Below are 20,942 nucleotides of genomic sequence, written 5' to 3' on the forward strand. Positions count from 1 at the left end.
TTGAGACCATTTTCCCTGAGAACTGGAACAAGACAAGAATACCCACTAGGTATGATCCTATACCTAGAAAACCCTAAAGACTTATCAAAAAAAGCTCCTAGATCTGGCCGGGCGTGGTGGCTCATGCTCGTAATCCTAATACTTTGGGAGGCCGAGGCAGGCGGATCACTTGAGGACAGAGTTCAAGACCAGCCTGGAAAACACAGGAAAACCCCATTTCCACTAAAAATGTACAAAATTAGCTGGGCATGGTGGTACATGCCTATAATCCCAGCTACTTGGGAGGCTGAGGCACAAGAATCGCTTGAACCTGGGAGGTGGAGGTTGCAATGAGCCAAGATCATGCCACTGCACTCCAGCCTGGGTGACAGAGCAAGACTCTCTACCCCCCACAAAAAAAAAAAAATCTCCTAGCTCTGATAAATGATTTCAGTAAAGTTTCAGGATACAAAACCAATGATGTATACAAATCAATAGCACTGCTGTACAATAACAGTGACCAAGTTGAGAATCAAATCAAGAACTCAACCCCTTTTACAAAAGCTGCAAAAAATAAAATACTCAAGAATATACCTAACCAAGGAGATGAAAGACCTCTACAAGAAAACCTACAAAACACTGCTGAAAGAAATCAAAGACAACACAAACAAATGGAAACACATCCAATACTCATGGATGGGTAGAATCAATATTGTGAAAATGACCATGACTGCCAAAAGCAATCCACAAATTCAATGAAACTCCCATCAAAATGCTATCATCATTTTTCACAGAACTAGAAAAAACAATCCTAAAATTCATAGGGAACTAAAAAAGAGCTCACATAGCCAAAGCAAGACTAAGCAAAAAGAACAAATCTGGAGGCATCACATTACACAACTTCAAACTGTACTATAAGGTCATAGTCACCAAAACAGCACGGTACTGGTATAAAAACAGGCACTTAGACCAATGGAACAGAATAGAGAACCCAGGAATAAAGCCAAATACTTACAGGCAACTGATCTTTGACAAAGCAAACAAAAACATAAAGTGGGAAACGGACATCCTATTCAACAAATGATGCTGAGATAATTGGCAGGCCACCTGTAGAAGAATGAAACTGGATCCTCATCTCTCAGCTTGTACAAAAATCAGCTCAAGATGCATTGAAGACTTAAATCTGAGACTTGAAACTGTAAAAATTCTAGAAGATAACATCACAAAAACTCTTCCAGACATTGGCTTAGGCAAAGAGTTCATGACCAAGAACCCAAAAGCAAATGCAACAAAAACAAAAACAAATAGATGGAGGCCGAGGCAGGTGGATCATGAGGTCAGGAGATCGAGACCATCCTGGCTAATGTGATGAAACCCCGTCTCTACTAAACATACAAAAAATTAGCCAGGCATGGTGGCAGGCACCTGTAGTCCCAGCTACTTGGGAGGCTGAGGCAGGAGAATGGCATGAACCCAGGAGGTGGAGCTTGCAGTGAGCAGAGATTGCGCCACTGCACTCCAGCCTGGGTGACAGAGTGAGACTCCATCTCAAATAAATAAATAAATAAATACAGATGGGACTTAATTAAACTAAAAAGCATCTGCACAGCAAAAGAAATAATCAGAAGAATAAACAGACAACCCACAGAGTGGGAGAAAATATTTGCAAACTATGCATCCAACAAAGGACTACTATCCAGAATCTACAAGGAATTTAAATAAATCAGCAAGAAAAAAACAATTAATCCCATCAAAAAGTGGGCTAAGGAAATGAATAAATAATTCTCAAAAGAAGATATATGAACAGCAAACAAACATGAAAAAATACTCAACATCACTAATTATAGGGAAACACAAATCAAAACTATGATGCAATACCACCTTACTCCTATAAGAAGGGCCCTAATTTAAAAAATCAAAAAATAATAGATGTTGATGTGGATGTGGTGAAAAGGAACATCTTTACACTGCTGGTGGGAATGTAAACTATTAATAGTACAACCACTGTGGAAAAGAGTGTGGAGATTCCTTAAAAAACTAAAAGTAGATCTACCATCTGATCCAGCAATCCCGCTACTGAGTATCTACTCAGAAGAAAAGAAGTCATTATATGAAAAAGATACTTCCACATGCATGTTTATAGCAGCACAATTCACAATTGCAAAAATATGGAACCAGCCCAAATGCCCATCAATCAACAAGTGGAAAAAAAATGTAGTGTGTGTGTGTATATATATATATATATACACACACCATGGAATACTATTCAGCCAAAAAAAGGAATTAAATAATGGCATTCACAGCAACCTGGATGGAGTTGGAGACCATTATTGTAAGTGAAGTAACTCAGGAATGGAAAACAAAACATTGTATGTCCTCGTTTATAAGTGGAAGCTAAGCTATGAGGATGCAAAGGCATAAGAATGATACAATGGACTTTGGGGACTCGGGAAGGGTGGGAGGGGAGTGAGGGATAAAAGACTACACATTGGGTACAATGTACACTGCTCAGGTGATGGTGCACCAAAATCTCAGAAATCACCACTAAAGATCTTATCCATGTAACCAAATAACACTTGTTCCCCTAAAAATCTATTGAAATAAAAAAATAGATCAAGACACCAAAAAAAAAAGAAAAAATGAATGTTATATACTTTTCTATGGTATATACGCTCGAGTAAAAACATATTTTTTAAGGAATAGAGGAAAAGAAGAAAGTATCTCAAGCATCTTTTTTCACAAAGTTATTGGAGAATGCGCTCCATCAAAACAAGGGGGCAAACCAAGAAAGGAACAGATTTTAGATTCAGGAAACAGGACATCCAAACAGAAGAGAGGAAGGGGGAATTCCTAGAATGCTAGAGCTGGTTGAGCCCAGGCTGGGAGCTGTGCTCCAGAAAGCAATCAGACAAAAATGGTCAAAGTATCCAGAGAGATTTCAACAAGGAGATGAAACTGACAGATTGCCTGATGTATTTGAAAGGATTAGGAAGGTATTTATCCAATTAAAGAAGGTTGGGGATGGAATTATTAATAAATACATAGAAAACTAAGCATCAGACATACAAACAAAAACAATTATTAATTCCAGAAAACAAAAATTGTGCCTAAATGGAATCATATAGCTCAGGTGTAACCAAAGTACATTTTCACAATAATATACTGTAAATACTAAATTTGGATCTAATCACAATTATGGTATAAAGAGGGAATATGGGCGTGTGTTTCTAGTGTGAATATGGGGTAAGGGGAGCTAAATTGTCATCTTCCATAGTAGGAAGTCAGTTAATAATAAAGCTTAGGCCGGGTGTGGTGGCTCACACCTGTAATCTCAGCACTTTGGGAGGCTGAGGCGGGTGGATCACAAGGTCAGGAGATCGAGATCATCCTGGCTAACACAAATACAAAACGTTAGCCAAGCATGGTGGCGGGTGCCTGTAGTCTCAGCTACTTGGGAGGCTGAGGCAGGAGAATGGCGTGGACCCGGGAGGCGGAGCTTGCAGTGAGCTGAGATCACACCACTGCACTCCAGCCTGGGCAACAGAGCGAGACTCTGTCTCAAAAAAATAAATAAATAAATAAAATAATAATAATAATAATAATAAAGCTTAAAATAGAAAAATGACAAATAATTGTATAAGCCTGTTACTTAAAGAAAATGGAAATAAAAAACACACTTTTTTTCTAAGAATAAAAGGAGTTGTCTCTCGCAAATGGAAAATGAGGTAGGACAGGAAAAGGACTGCTATTTTCTGTAATAACTTTAATTAAACTCTCTGATTCTTTAAATTATAGGCATACATATCTTGTTAAAAACTGAAACTTAAAAGGGTGAGACACCATATCGTACTTGAGGTTGTGATGCTGGCGAAATCATCATCAGGTGCTTTGACACCCCCCATCGCACGCCCCCAACAACCACCGCATGCACACACACCCTGGCCTCTGCCTGGTCACCTATGCCCCCACAGCTCTCTGAACCACAGTCAGGGCAGGACCAAGTCAGGGATAGAGGGTGCTAGACTGAGTGGACCATGAGCACAGATAGGTCATAAAAGAATAGCAGTGTATTCAATGATATATACACTAAAATTATACCATGACAAAGTGGGATTACCCCAGGGTTGCAAGCAAGTATTGCCTCATCTAAGGGGTTCTATTAATATGCTACACCACATCAAGACACTAAATAGGAAAAGCATCTTATAATTTTAAGCATACTTGACAGGTATTTTATAGAAATCAACAACCATTCCTAATAAAAATTTTAAGAGCTAGAATTAAAAAGAATTCCTGTTAACAGCATAGAGCATCCATATTTAAATTAGCAATAATTCCTCTACATTCAGAATATACAAAGACGCCTACTATTATCATTGTCATTGAAATCATTCATAAAAATATTATTATTTAACATTGTCTGGAAAGTTTTTAAAAACGACAAAAAAGATAAAGACACCACAAGGGAAATAAATACTGAAAAAGAAGAGACAAAAATGTCTCCTGTATATGATGTGATTACATACCTGGAGAGTTAAATCAGCCAAAATGATTCAAATATAAAAATATCCAGTGATCCTGTTAAACTGTAAATCAGATGTCTATTTCATGCCCTCTCAACTTTGTGGCTTCCCATCTCCCTCAGATTAAATCCAGTGTCCTTGGCCCCATACCATCTGGTAACAACCTTGTTTTCTCCAATTCTCCACCTCTTTTGCTTCACTCCAAACACATGGCTTCCCTTGTTCCTCAGTGATATGCTTAGGCTTTGTGTCCTCACCCAAATCTCATCTTGAATTTAATCCCCATAATCCCCACATGTCAAGGGAGAGACCAGGCTGAGGTAATTGGATCATGGGGGTACTTTCCCCCATGTTGTTCTCATGACAGTGAGTTCTCACGAGATCTGAGGTCTGTTGGTTTTATAAGTGTTCCATATTTCCTCCTGCATTCATTCTCTCACCTACCGCCCCCCCTGTGAAGAGGTGCTGATATGGTTTGGCTCTGTTCTCACCCAAATCTCACCTTGAATTGTAACAATCTCCACGTGTCAACAGCGGGGCCAGGTGGAGATAATTGAATCATGGGGGTGGTTCCCTCATACTGTTGTTGTGGTAGTGAATAAGTCTCACAAAATCTAATGGTTTTATAAATAGGAGTTCCCCTGCACAAGCTCTCCTGCCTGCCACCATGTAAGACATTGACTTTGCTCCTCCTTTACCTTCTGCCGTGATTCTGAGACCTCCCCAGACATGTGGAACTGTGAGTCCATTAAACCTCTTTCCTTTATAAATTACCCAGTCTCAGGTATGTCTTTATTTGCAGCATGAGGAAAGACTAATACAGGTGCCTTCCACCATGACTGTAAGTTTCCTGAGGCCTCCCCAGCCATGCAAACTGTGAGTCAATTAAACCTCTCTTCTCTACAAATTACCCAGTCTTAGGCAGTTCTTTATAGCAGTGAGAGAACAAACTAATACACTCAGGATGCCACATATGTTCCCATCTCAGGGCCTTTGCACTTTCTGTTCCCTCTGTCATCTCATCCAGGTCTGCTCGAATGATACCTTTTGATACTGGCCCTCCCTGTCTTCCCTGTTGCAAATGTCACCTTGTCAGTGGCCTTTCCTGAACACTAAATCTTTCCCTGGTCATTGTTTGTCCTCTGACCATGCTTCATTTTTTTCTTTATAAGATTTATTGCTGCCAAGCATATTAGTTATGTTTTTGCCTATTGTTCTCTTCTCGCTAAAATGTAATCTCCAAGGAGATGAAAATTTTAGATTCTCAGAACCTAGAAGAATATCTGGCCCACAAAAGGCACCTGGTAACTCAATGTTGAATAAATGATTAAATGAAAGGCATATAAAACACACAAGAGATACATAAAAGAATTACTATCTCTTCTTCAGAAAAATAAGAAGTACTCACAGATTGAGATTGACAATTTCCATACATAATATAAAGCTTTTCTGTAATAAAAATAAAAATTAAAAAGGACAACAAAGTATTTGAATAAACAAAACAAAAATGATTAATAATTATCACCTACAAAGAGTGCATTTAAATTTATAAAAACACCAAGACTGTAACAGATAAACAAACAGATAATTCATAGAAAATTATATACAATATAAACAAATACATGGAAAAATAGTAATCTTCACTAGTAAACAAAGGAATGTAAATTAAAGCAAGTTGAAATACCGTTTTATCTGTCAAATTAGAAAAAACAGTTTTTGCTAACTGCTATTGAAGTGGAGAAAAAGCTAGTAGATTCATTCCAGAGTGATGGCACTGTATTAAATAATATTTTTGCAAAGCAATTCAGCGATATAGAGAAAGAGCCATATACATGTCTGTGTCCTTTACTAGTAATGCCTCTATTAGGAATTATTCCTATGGAAATTCAATAGCAGCAAAAAGCTATTTGCAAGAAGATGCTCACTGCAGTGTTATCTATAAAAGCCCCAAACTGAAAACCATAAATTGCCAACATTAAGGGGAATGGTTTAATAAATTACAGTACCTCTGCACAATGGAATATTACGTGGCCATTAAAATGATAATTATGCAGAAACATAAAAAATGTTTATGATCCACTGGTCATTGAAAACAAGCAGAATACAAAATAGTAGGCATATACCACAGACAACACTCTGAGCATGTATTACATTTAGAAGAGGTAATATGTAAAAATAATATAATAGTTGGATTAGGGTTAGTAGAATTTTATAGGTGACATAAGAAATATTATTTTTTAAATGTTCTCTTTAAATTTTCACACAGAAGCTCTTGTAATTTCTAACAGGTTAAATCCTGAAAGGCTTTTCCTGTGCCTGAAGTAATACTGCACCAACTATTAATTTGTACATAGCCCTGTAAAACTTTATCATCTTTACTTTTATTTACACTACAATAGCAAGACTCTTCTTACCACCACTTTTAACACTCCCTCTGCTGTGGAGTTTAAAGGCAATGCAGAAATATGTCGAACAAAGGAGGAAGCAAACAAAATAAGATGGAACACTAAGGCTAGAGCGAAAATGACCCTGGAAACCACTCCAGCCACCTGTCCAAGGCCGGCAGAGCTAATGTGTTTTTGCCTTGGCCGGAAGTTTTGCTTATATGTCTGAAAGCTGTTGGGTGGAGGGGAGTCTCCACTTTGTCCAAACCAGAACACATGGTCTAGAAACACAGCTGGGACTTGACTCAGCCACCCTCTAAAACCCAGGCACAAGCCCAGATGGATTTCCCCAGTGACATGTGTGGGGGGTCAAGTGGTTCCACTGATCCAGAACCCCCAACATCTTTGAAAACAAGCACAGCTTCATAGCATAGAATGGGATTGGGGGTCCAGTCTTCCCAGATATTTTCTTTCCCATCATCCCCTTGGGGAACAGATTCACCCACCTTCCTTGTGACACCTTCCTGATCTTTCTGCTAGATCCTAGCTGGGAGACTTTGAACAAGTTAGTTAAACTCTCTATGCCTCACTTTCCTCCACTGTAGAAAAGGGGATAAGAAAAGCCCCTACCTCACAGCACTATGTGAGTATTAATGAGTTAATATGTGTCAAGTGAAGGGAACACTGCCTGCCATATAACACTCAGGTGATGCTAGTTATCACCAACTGTTGTCCTCGTGGTGGGATTGGCCTGATCTCTCTTTTGCTCCACTGTGGTATGTGCCCATATTTAATAAAAAAAACCCAGTCCCAAACTTGGAATGGGACAGAAGCTTCTTGCATGATGTAATTTCCAACCTTTTTCTGGGAAGAAATTAGCATTGATAAAATGCTTAAGCAATTTTCTGATAAACTTTAATGAGATTAAGACCTCTTCTGGGAAGCCAGATACCCACCCACTCAGCTGACTGTCAGTCAGGATCTAATGATCTTGAAACAATCCTTTTTTTTTTTTTTTTTTTTATCCAGTCTAACAGTGATAACTTAATCATCCTGTTTTTCTATAAAATTTTTCTATAGGAGACAATCTCTGAATTAACCCACTAATGCTTCTTTTCTTGTGACTTGCTTGAACTTAAACTTTGGCATGTGTTTAAAAGTAAAATATCTGACGAGGCATAATGTCTCATGCCTATAATCCCAGCACTTTGGGAGGCTGAGTTGGGAGGATCATTTGAGCCCAGGAGTTCAAGACCAGCCTAAGCAACATAGCAAGCCCTTGTTTCTACTGCAAATAAAAATAAAAATAAATTAGCTGGGCGTGGTTGTGTAGTCCCGGCTACTCAGGAGAATGGGGCAGGACAATCACTTGAGCTCAGGAGGTTGTGGCTGCATTGAGCCATGATTACACCACTGCATTCCAGCCTGAGTGACACAGCAAGAACCTGTCTCCCCCCAGAAATAAAGAAATAAAGAAAATAAAAGAAAATGTTTGAAAAAACAAACAAGCCTATTATAGCATATAAAATAGTTGATAGCATTTATTTGTATTCTTAGTTCTAACATTCATACTAGGGGAGGGACCCTGGGAAGTAAGGACCACACTTGTGATGCAGGATCTAAAAAGAAATGATTTAGGCAGATAGTGAGGGTGAAAGAGTCTTCAGTAAGGATTTCCTTTTAACAAAAAGCAGCCCTCAAATCATTTCCAACAAAAAGCAGCCTGAAAAATCAAGCTGCAGCCTGAAAAAGCAAGCTAGAATCCTGCACATGTGAATGCCAGCAGCTGTGCCAATAGGAAAAGACTACCTGGGGCTAGGCATGTTCAACATGGCGGCTCCATCTTCCCTTTCTTTGTCAACCATGTGTACAGTAAGGAACAGACAATATGGCGCTGGCCAGGTAGAGAACCCATCTGCATACTAAAAGATTAGGGTGGGATGGCCAGCTTCTTCATGGACTATGCAAATGTCACACCTGCTCTGACCAATCCCTTGGGCCCTATGTGAATCAGACACCACCTCCTCAAGCTCACCTATAAAACCCCGTGCATTTCACCATGGAACTGGAAGACCCATTCAGGTGCCCCTTTCTCTCTCTGCAGGAGAGAGAGCTATTCTCTTTTTTCTTTCTTTTGCCTATTAAACCTCTGCTCTCAAACTCACTTCTTTTGTGTCCATGCTGTCAGTTTCTCTGGTGTGAGATGAATCTTGGGTATTTACCCCAGACAATGACACCGCTTCATTTGTTTTTACCCATATTTTTATCTAGCACTTAATATTGTGACTGATATAGAAAAGGTAATCAATAAATGTTTGTTAAGATAATAAATTAATGAAAGAACAAACTTTTAAAAAGAATTGAAAAAAGCAGCACTTACTATTAGCCAGAAGAGCTGGGAGACTGTGTTATAAAGCATTACTGGCTTTGGACTCAACCCAGGGGTTGAAATATGTTTTAGCTGTGTGGCTTTGGGAAAGTTTAACCACATTCCTGAGCTTCCATTTCTTCATAGCACTATGGAGAGAATAGTGCATTGTGAAGGTATTGTGAGTTGTACAGAGAGTATAACACAATGGCAAGTACATTTGGGCCTAAAGATATCTTAGTTCTCCCTCTTGCCACTGACTCTTTTTTTGTGATTGGAAAAGTTACTTCCTCTCTCTGGGCCTCAGTTTCCTCATTCTTAAATAATAAAAAAAATCCCTCATGGGGCATGGCTCTTCTCTCCCTGCCTTCATTTTCTGCAGGCACTGCTGGTGTGTGCTTAGGTGTACCCACCTCTTCCCGCCAGGTCCCTGCTTTGCATTTGCACCTGCACCCCTTCTGTTTGTAGTCTAAGTGACATGGGTCTCCCTCTCTTTCCTCCAACTGCATCGCTCAGTCCTGCAGTGTGTCACCATGGTGTGGAGCTGTCATTCTGGATGATGTGGAGTGACCTCACACTGATGCCATTCCCCTCCCACCGAGCCAACCTGGCTTCCTCCTCCACCCATGGAATAAGCTAGAATGCTGAAAGCGGGAGGGAAATAGAGCACCAAGGTTAAGGAGGCAGTCCCTGACATTTATTAGTGGAATTTCTGTTTTTATGATGAATGTAGAGATTTGGGGTGACTGCCTCATAAGGTGATATGTAGGGAGATGATGAATCCCAGTGTTTTCCTTAAAGATCCATCCAGTTTAGAGGAAGATATACATATACAAAGTCAATATTGAAAAGATTGTATAGACCTATAGAATAGAGATGAGGGGAAAGAGATGTGCTTGGACTTATAGCAGTGCAAAGGCTGCTGGAGCAGTGCCCTGAGCTGGCCCTTTAAGGATGGATAGGATTCACTCAGATTTGTGTGGGTGAATAGGCAGAGCCTTCCAGGGCTCCGAAACTGATGGGGTTATGGTGGAATAGGGGTTGAAAAAAAGAGAAAAAGAAAAAAAAAATCCCTCATGTGCCAGGGATCTAGTCAAGGTAAAATAAATACCTTTAAAAATACTTAAAAAAATAAAGGTCCAGGGCAGACTGCAGCTTTCAGCCAAGGTAAAGAAACAAGGACTGGATTTACCCTACTGCCTGGAAAAATAAAAATACTAGACAATATAGGTGAAACAACAGTTTTCAAGACACCAGACATGAGGCACTGAAAGACAGTGATGCCTGAGAGATGAGAAAAAAATAATGTGAGCCCTACAATTGCCCAAACTATAGCCTTGAGAGAGTGTCCAGGCCATAGAGCAGGAAGGGAGAACTGAGGCACTAGCATTCTTCCTGAATAGAAGAGACAGAGCTGAGCATCCAGGGAGATCAAGGCAGTTAAAGTTCATAGGACAGAGCACCAGAGAGAAGAGAGAGAAAGAACCTCAGAGATCTGTAGGGGGCTTCCCTCAAGTAATCATCAGAGTACTGATTAGTGCAAACATGTCAGGAAAATACCCAAGGCCAGGAAAAGAACCACCCAAAAAGGGGTAAAAGAAATAGTACTGAAGTAACCCTCATACGGTTAACAAGAATTCTGGACAGAAATATAGTTATAATTAAGCATTAGTCAGGCTGTGCTTTGACCTACTTCCTTGTAACTGAAAGTCACAGTAGCACTAGATACTGACCACTTGCATCCCCATTGTTCCAATAGGTAGGATCTCAAAAATTGCTTACGTTGTTTTTTGGATCCTAAATTCCAGCAAAACAGCTAATGCCAACCAGCTTGAAGACCCTCATAGAAGAAGTGAATCTCAAGTTTCTTCATCACCTTGCCCCATGACTCTGATATAGGAGTTAAGAAGAAATTACTTATGCAGATAGTGAGGGTATGGGAGTTCTTGGTAAGGTTTTCCTTTTTAACGAAAAGCAGCCCCCAAACCATTTCCTAATAAAGAGCAGCCTGTAAAATCAAGCTGCAGACATAGACAAGAAAGCTGGAAGCTCACGTGGGTGAATGCCAGCAGCAAACTACTACCTGGGAATAGGCAAGTTCAAAATGGCAGTTCTATCTTCCCTTCTCTCTTTGCCAGCCACGTGTACAGTAAGGAGCAGACAAGATGGCCCTGGCCAAGTGGAAAGCCCATTTGCATAATAAGATTAGGGTGGGGTGATCAGCCTTCTCCTTTCCCCGCTGCTATGTAAACATCACACATGTTTTAACCAATCTGTGGGCCCTATGTAAATTAGGCTCTGCCTCCTCAAGCCTGCCTATAAAATCTGCTGCAGTCCGCCGCTTTTCCCTTTTTCAGACACCTCTACCCTCCTCTCTCGTTTCTTTTGCCTATTAAACTTTCCGTTCTTTAACCCACTCCATGTGTGTGTCCATGTCGTTAATCTTCTTGACACAAGACGACGAACCCCGTGTATTTACCCCAGACAACAATACCGCTTCAACTGTACCCTGCGTTCTTTGACCAATCAACAATCTCCGCACTTCAGCCCATTCCACAGCCCTTAAAAACCCCAGTCCTAAACTTCTTGGGGAGGTAGATTTGAGGTTTCCTCCCATCTCCTCATTCAGTAGCCCTATGATTAAACCTTTCCCTGCTGCAATCCAGTATCTCAGTGTACTGACTTGCCATGCACATCAGGCAATGAATCTATTATGGTTTGTTCATGAAGCTCACATGGATCAGGAATAATGCTGTTCCCACTGGCCAGACTTGAAAACCTCACAATTCACAGGGCTAAAATATTAAGAAAGATCTTAATACTATCCTAGACTACACATGAATTTAGTCCCACCGAACAAATCTTAGGAGCAAGCTCCAACAGGGTCAAACTTTTTCAAATATCTTAATTGAGCCCTTTAATAAAGCTCAAGAAAATTTAAAGGGATACAAAAATGTCCAGCACACAGGATAAAATTCACGATGTCTGACATCCAATACAAAATTACCAGACATGCAAAGGAGCTGGAAAATATGGCCCATATTAAGGAGAAAAAGCCAATCAATCCAAACTGACCCAGAACTTAGAATTAGCAGAGAAAGACAATGAAAAAGGTATTTTAACTGTATTTCATATGTTTAAAAAGTTAAGATATAGAAAGTAAGATATAAAAAGACTAAAACTTCTAGAGATGAAAACTACAATATTTAGAATGTGTTAAATAAAATTTCTAAGAGGCCATTGGTTTGGACTGAGCTCCTGCAGTAGGCCCAACAGACCAAACCAAAATGGAGTCACTCACACTGAAGTTCCACACCACCAAGCTGAAACTAAGTTGTTTATCTGACCTTCCAAGAAATTAAGAGAGAAAGAGAGACATAATAGTCAAATCTCTAAATAAGGAAGTTTTAGCCAGCATGATAAGAAAGTCCTATCTGCTTTAACCTTTACAAGAAAAGCAACTTTGAAATGACCAATCTACTTTTGTTATTTGGTTCTCTTTCCTGGGCCCTTCTGTCTATAAAGCCAACCTCCCCTGCTCAGCTCATTAGAACACTCATTCTATTTTGTAGAATGAAGTGTTGCCCAATTCTAGATTGAAAATAAAAGCCAATTAACATCTTTAAATCAGATGTGTTGTAATTTTGTCTTTTTCAGATGAAAAATACACGGAATAGAATCCAATAACAGCAGATAAGATTTTGTTCCCTCCACCCTCCCCTATTTTCCAAAAAAGAATAAGGAATTTGAATACATAGCAATAGAGGTTATCCAAAAAGAAACACATAGAGAAAAAAGAATTTTAAAAATGTACAGAGCAAAAGTGCACTGTGGGGACAACTTCAAGCAGCTTGTTCTATGTGTAATTAAAGTCTCCAGAGGAAAGGAGAGAGTTGGAGGACAGGAATAAAGTATTTGAAAAGATAATAGCCAAAAAATTACTAAGCTTTTTTTTAAAAAACTATAAACCCACAGTTCCAAGAAGGTCAAGAAACCTGAAACATAAGAAATATGAAGAAGGTATACCAAGACATGTCATAATCAAATTGTTCAAAACCAATAATAAAGACAAAATCTTAAAAGCAACCAGGGTGAGTGGAGGGGAAAACACATTACATGTAGAAAAAAGTATAGGGATTACAGCAGACTTCTCATACAAAATAATGTGGGCAAAAAGACAGTGGAGAAATACCTTTAAAATACTGAAAGAAAAAATTATCAACCTGGAATTTTCTACACGGTGAAAATGCCTTTCTAAAGCAAAGGTAAAATAAAGACTTTTTCATACATACAAAAGCTCAAAAAAAAAAAAAAAAATAGAAGGCCCATATTATAAGAAGTGTTAAAGGACATTCTTCAAGCACAATGAAAATGATGCCAGGTGGAAATATGGATCTAGACGAAGCAATGATAGCTTTAGAAATGGTTTTTTGCATTTATATCTGTATTTTAAAAGATAATTATACAAAAATAATAACAATATAATATGGGGTTTATAACATATGTAAAAGTAAAATATATGATGATATTATCATTAAGGTCAAAAGGAAAGAAATGAAAATGTACTATTGTAAGGTTTGTATACTATTCATGAAGTGGTATAATATCATTTGAAAGTAGACTTTGACATTACAGATATATATTATAAACCTGAGGTAATACAGGTAATACAAATATAGGAAATACAGGTAGTTAACAAAGGAGATAAAAGGGAATCACAAAAATATTCAGTCCAAAGGAAGGCATAAAAAGAGGAAAAATTGAACAAATAAGAGATGAGATGAATAGAAAACAAATACAAAGATGATAACTCTAAACCTAAACATCAATAATCACATTAAACATAAATGATCTAAACATTATAATTAAAAGGCAGAGATTGTTAGATTGGATATAAAGGAAGACCCAACTATAAACTGAAACCCACATTAAATATAAAAAAAGATGAAAATAAAAAGGATCAAAAATATATACCAAGCTAATACTAATGAAAAGAAAGCTAGACTAAGTTATATTAGTATCAGACAAAGTAGATTTCAGAGCAAAAATATTATGAGGAATAAAGAGAAAATTCCATAATGATAAAAGGATCAATTCATCAGGAGGAGGACATAACAATTGGAAACTACTATATACCCAATAACAGAGCTTTGAAAAACTTGAACCAAAAACTAAACAATAAAGAGATACCCTTTAAAGCCATATATCTATTAAAGTAATTAAATGTGTACTTAAAAACTTTCCCATAAAGAAAATTTTAGACCCAGCTGGCTTCACTGGTAAATTCTACCATTTAAAGAAGAAATTATACTAATTCTACATGAGCTCTTCCAGAAAACTGAAGAGAAGGGAATATTTCCCAACTCATTCCATGAGGCAGCATTACCCTGATACCAAAACCAGATAAAACATTACAAGAAAAGAAAACTACAGACTAATATCCTTCATGAACAAGATACAAAAATTGTAAATGAAATTTCAGCAAATAGAATTTGACAATATTTTAAAAAGATAAAATATCAGGACTAAGTGGTATTTATCTCAGGACTGAAAGGTTGGTTTAACATTTGAAAATCAGTGTAAGGCACCGTATTAACAAGCTGAAAAAAAAAACAACTAGGATCATGCAAATAGATGCAGAAAAAGCATTTGATAAAATCAAACATCAATTTCTTATTAAGAAAAAAACCTATCAATAAATATCAGCTTGGCATGGTAGCTTGCACCTATAATCCCACCTACTTAAGAGGCTGAGGCAGGAGGATCACTTGAGCCCAGGAGTTCAAGGCTCCAGTGAGCTATGATTGCACCACTGCACTCCAGCCTGAGTGACAGAGCAAGACTCCATCTCTAGGAAAAAACAGAAAACAAAAATACACTTGGAATAGAAAGAAACCTCTTCAACCTACTAACATGTACAAACAAACCTATAACTAACATCATATTTAATGATGAACAACTGAATGTTTTTCTTCTAAGATCAGAAAAAAAGTCAAGGCTATCCACTCTAACTACTCCTATTCAACATTGTCCTGAATGTTCTAGCCAGTGCAATCAGAAAAGAAGTAAAAAGCATCCAGATTGGAGCAGAAGTAAGACTGCTTTTATTCACAGACACCATGATTATCTATGTAGAAAATACAATGAAATCCCCCAAAAGCTACTAGAACCAGTAAGAGAGTTGTACCACGTTTGTGATATATAAGATCAATGTATAAATATTAATTGTATTCCTACATACTAGCAACAATAGAAAATTGAAATAAGAAAAGCTACTGACAGTAACACCAAAATACATGAAATGCTCAGTAATAAATACAACAATAGATGTGCAAAATCTGTTTTAAGAACTATAAATAATGCCAGAAAACTAAAGATCTAAATACACCATGTTCGTAGGTTGGAAGAGTATTGATATGTCAATTATCCCCCAAATTGATCTGTAGATTCAATGCAATCCCAATCAAAATCCAAGCACACTTTTTTTTTTTTTTTTTTTTTTTTTGAGACGGAGTCCCGCTCTGTCACCCAGGCTGGAGTGCAATGGCATGATCTTGGCTCACTGCAACTTCCACCTCCCAGGTTCAAATGATTCTCCCTGCCTCAGCCTCCTGAGTAACTGGGATCACAGGCGCACACCACCACGCTCCACTAATTTTGTATTTTTAGTAGAGACGGGTTTTGCTATTTTGGCCAGGCTGGTCTGGAACTCCTGACCTCAGGTGATCCGCCTGCCTCAGCCTCCCAAAGTGCTGGGTTTACAGGTGTGAGCCACTGCGCCCCGCCTTTTTTTGTTTGACACTGAGTCTTGCTCTGTTGCCCAGGGTGGAGTGCAGTGGCGCGATCTCAGCTCACTGCAACCTCCACCTCCCAGGTTTAAATGATTCTCAGGCCTCAGCCTCCCAAGTAGCTGGGACTACAAGCACATGCCACCACACCTGGCTAATTTTTGTATTTTTAGTAGAGACGGGGTTTCACCATGTTGCCCAGGCTGGCTTTGGACTACTGAGCACAAATAATCTGCTTGCCTCAGCCTCTCAAAGTGCTGGGATTACAGGCGTGAGCCACTGCACCCAGCCACAAACAACTGATTTTTGACAAGAGTGTAAAAGCAATTCAATGGGAAAAGGATAGTCTTTTCAACAAATTTTGATGAAACAATGAGATATTCTTTTGCAAAAAAGCTAAATATATACCTTCTACCATACACAAAATAAACTCAAAAGGGACCACTGTCCTTAATGTAAAACCTAAAACTATAGAATTTTTGGACAAAAACAAGAGAAAAATATTTCTGACCTTCAGTTAGGCAATAATGTTTTAGATATGACACAAAAAGCACTATACATAAAAGAAAAAAAACTGAAAAACTGGACTTCATAAAAATTTAGAACTTTGGTCCTTGTAAAATACCATGAAGAGAATGAAAAGATAAACTGCAGAAGGTGAGAAATATGCAACCCACATATCTGGAGTATACAACTCCCAAAGCTCAACAGTAAGAAATCAAACAACTGTCCCTCAAATGGGCAAAAGATTTGAACAGAACTTTACCAAAAAAAAATATGAATGACAAGTAAGCACATAAAAAATGTTCTGTGTCATTAGTTATAAGGGACATGAAAATCAAAACCACAATGATATATCCCTCCACAACAATTAGAATGGTGAAAATAAGAAGACTGCGAATACGAAATGTCGAGGATGATATAGACCAACTAGAACTCTCCGATAACACTGATAGGAATGGAAAATGGCACAACTATTTTGGTAAGTAGTTTGGCAGTTTCTTAACAAGTTAAAGATATACTACCACACAGTCCAATCATTCCCTTCCTAGGTATGTGTCCAAGAGAAATGAAAACATATCCACACAGACTCATACGTGAATGTTCATAGAAACTTTATTTGTAATAGCCCAAAACTGGAAACAGCCCAAATGTCTATCAACAGGCAAATGGATAAACAACCATGGAATACTGCTCAGCAGTAAAAATGAATGAACTATTGATACATGCAACTTGTATTAATTTCAAAATAACTATGTTGAGTGAGAGAAACTGCATAAAAAGATTACATGCTGTGTGAGCCTATTTATATAAAATTCTAGAAAATGCAAATAATCTGTAATGACAGAGAGAAGATCTGTCACTGAGCATTCCCTTCCCCCTGGGCACTAGCAGTGGGAGGATATGATCACAAGGGGACATAGGAAACTTTTGGGATGAAGGATATGTCTATTACTTTGATGTGGTGATGATGTCATAGATGTATGCATAAGTCTAAACTTACCAAATTGTCCACTTTAACCATGTGCAATTTACTGTAATTCAGTTATATCCCAATAAAGCTGTTGAAAACAACATGCGCTACAGTAAGGAGTGGCTGTGATCAGCCTGGGTAACCTCCTGGAGATGCAGCAGATCAAGGCAGACTGCAAGAGCCACCACTCAAGAGCCCCCTTCCGGTCAGGGAGATGGTCTATGCATCCCACCTACTAGCTCTGTGACTCATATCTGGTGCGAGAACTGTAGTAAAGTTTTCGAGTTGGCAAAACCAAAGCACAAGACACCAGTGAAGGCCATGTTCGCCATAAGACCTTATCTAAAAAGCCATTTTGACGTCCTTGCTCCTGGCAGCAAAGCCTGCCCTAGGCCTGGTGATCTGGCCTCCCTGTCTACTCTGAGCATCTTGCCTTCTCCTCCACTGAAAACTGTTCTCCAGAAAATAAAACACAACAAAATCAAGATAAAAGGCATCAGCATGGCCCCACACCAGGCTTTAATGGGCAAATTTGTATGAGCAAGGGCAAAATGAAGGGCAGCAAGGAAAACACTGAATTAAAGCCACTTAAATTAAGAATTCAATAGCAGCCACTTAACTAATAAATAGTATTCCTCTCTGCCATTGATTGACTCAGGATTGTAATGAAGAGTTCCAGGGGCAACAGCGGAATGTTTTAATTCATGGGATAAACGTCACCAACTCTTGGGTTCCTAAGATTGAATGTGTTGGAGAAAAGCAGAATGGAGAGCCCACAGGAATTAATTCTTGGAACATCCCTGCAGGGTCAGCATTATTATACCCTGCTTCTAGGTGGATTTAATATCTCGAGTGCTGGGCAGGGCGCCGTGTGCACACAGGGGCTCCGTGATTGTTATTAAGTGATGATGGGGCAGACAGACTAGAGCTGGAGCTCACACTGGATCAGCTGTCTTATTTATTTCCAAGTTAAGAGACTAAACAAATGGACTTTTGTTATTATCATGGTGATGATTATTGCCGTGGTGCATAATAATGGCTTGGCGCTGCTGGAACTATGTGGGAAAGACTGCACTAAGTCACTGGCTCCAGAAAGAGTTGTTCTCATATGTGATGTTGTGCAAAATAAGAGTTCATCTGAAGGATACCCCTGATTCCCACCCTGGACCCCCACCCAACAGCTCTGCCTGGAATCCTCGCCTCTGAGTCACTCCGTGCATCACAGAGCATCTTCACAGCATGGACACCAGGCTCCCAAATAGAGCCTAAGCTCTCACTGTCGCTGCTTCTTACGAAGCAATTGCCAGGTGGCATCAGCTCAGGCTCTGTGGGCTCCCCAAATACCCCATTAAGCAGGACATGGTGGTCACGGAAAGGCATTTTGGGGATGTGAGCACCCTGAATCTTCCACATCATCATTAAGATCTATTTTCTGCACCAAATGGAAGAGGCAGGTCTGGCCTTGGCCTTCCTTGTACAGAATACCTTGAACTGGAGCCATCTTAGCATCTGTGGATGCAGGCAGAGCAGAAGGGCCAGAAGGAAGGTGCAGAGGGGACAAAGGTCCTCTTCTCTATCCTCTGGGACATTCCAGTGTATCTAGTCACAGGGCTAGGATTCACATCCCTAGAAAGTCACAGGAGTATGTGAAGAAAGCATGAATATGGAAAAGAATCTGAAATATCCTTACCTCCATTTTCAATGACTGTCTCATTGTATAGCTGGGGAAACTGAGGCACAGGAGAGTAAAATGACTGGCTCAAGGCTGCACAGCGAGAGGATGGCAGAGCTGGATGTCAACCCAAGCTCCCTGGCTCATGGTCCACCCTAGCACTTCATGCTTCCAGCCTCAGGAGAGTTCAGTGAAGTTGAAGGATGAAGTACTTGGAAGGTGGCCCATAACCAAGCAACAGGGGTATCTTGACCACTTACAGTGTCCACACCCTGTGGTCCTGCCCTGCTGGGATTCTGGGAAGAAGTTTGCTACTTCCCTATCCTCAGAGAGCTTGCTGTCTCACTAAGGAGATGAGGCCTACCCACAAGAAACCCTCCAAGACAAACACTAGGCAGTATATGAAACCAAGGCTCATACAGACGATGTGGAAATGCTCAGAAAACAGCACCAGTGTAGAGTGGTCTCATCTTGGAGTAAGCCCTACAGACTTACTTTATAAATAAGGAAATGATCAGCATACAGAGAAACGTTACCCAGCCTTTCTTTCCTGTGTGATACACCCAACAGACAGGAACGCATTAACACACAACCACTAATCCAATTTAAGTTCGAGAAGACTGCATGTCCTTGTCACTCTGTGTTGCTAGGTTTTGTCTTTAGGGCTATGTGGCCAGATGGGGCAGTTTCAGGCTCCACCAAGACCAGCCTACAGAGCATGTCCCAGACCAGTCATAGAGCCTGACAGCGCCCAGCAGCCAGTATCATTGGATGCAGAATCTGCGAGCCAAGAGCACTGGCTGGGCCTCGCTGCAGAGCTGTCCACCTTGTATCCACTCTGTCTTCTCATGCTCCTACCACCAGAATGCCTTCTGTGCCCACTCAGGGTAACTTGCATCTGGCCTGGCCCAGGTTGCTCATAACATGAGCCACTGTTCCTCTCTGGCCTAGAGTGGCCCCAGCTCCCATGGGAACCATGTGCTCCAGCCTAATTCAACTCCTCATTGTCCCACAAACACCATAAAAGTTCCTGTCCCCAGTGCTTGGCGGACACTTTCCTCCATCTAGCAAGGCTTTCAGGTCTCTCCTTCTGGCTAAACCTTACCCGTTCCTCAGGACCATCCCCTACACCCTGACTGCCTCAGCCCATGTGGATCTTTCTGTCCTCTGGGCCCCCAGTACACTTGCAAGTAGCACCACTCACGTGGCACCAGCACGAGCAACTCGTGTGGGCAGGGAGATGCTGGTGCAGCCTCCTTGCAATCATCAGCAACCTGAGGGCAGCATCACACTGTGCTCATCTCTGCATCCACTCTGCAGCCACTCGTCCAGACATCAGAGTTAAGGATTAGAGAAAACAGAACTGTCTCTTCTTTTTCTCAAAGGAATAGAGGACCTTAAAAAATGTACTTAATGCATGCAGCTGAGCTCTCTGGTGTCCCGAAAATGACCTTCCTGACCTCCTTCCTGGCCTCTCTCCACAACCTTCCACAGCAGTCCTGAAAGGGTCAGCTATCTCGCTCTTGACACTGGGAACTGTGTCTATTCATGTCCCTGTGGCTCCTTGGTGACAATAAAGCTGCTAAAAAAAAAAAAAACAAAACAGCAGAAAGGAGCCAAGGATATAAACAGACAACACATAGGAGGAAAAACAAATCACAAATCAACATATTAAATAGTTAGTAATAGATTAGTAATCAAAGATATGCAAATTAAACCACTCAAGCCCCCCAAATGCAATGTAAGGCAATAAT

At 39.8% G+C, this 20,942-nt stretch overlaps 1 protein-coding gene and 1 pseudogene across 8 annotated transcripts in view; one reads left to right on the forward strand and one right to left on the reverse strand.

Annotated features, from left to right (window-relative positions):
* ZBTB7C (zinc finger and BTB domain containing 7C) overlaps nt 1–20,942 on the reverse strand; it is a 385,273-nt gene that overhangs the window by 218,263 nt on the left and 146,068 nt on the right. The gene's annotated exons all lie outside the window — the stretch shown is intronic.
* Nucleotides 9,406–9,933, forward strand: LOC129018946 (uncharacterized protein C18orf12-like; annotated as a pseudogene).

The sequence above is a fragment of the Pongo pygmaeus genome, chromosome 17 (genome assembly GCF_028885625.2).
Source record: "Pongo pygmaeus isolate AG05252 chromosome 17, NHGRI_mPonPyg2-v2.0_pri, whole genome shotgun sequence".
NCBI lineage: Eukaryota > Metazoa > Chordata > Mammalia > Primates > Hominidae > Pongo > Pongo pygmaeus.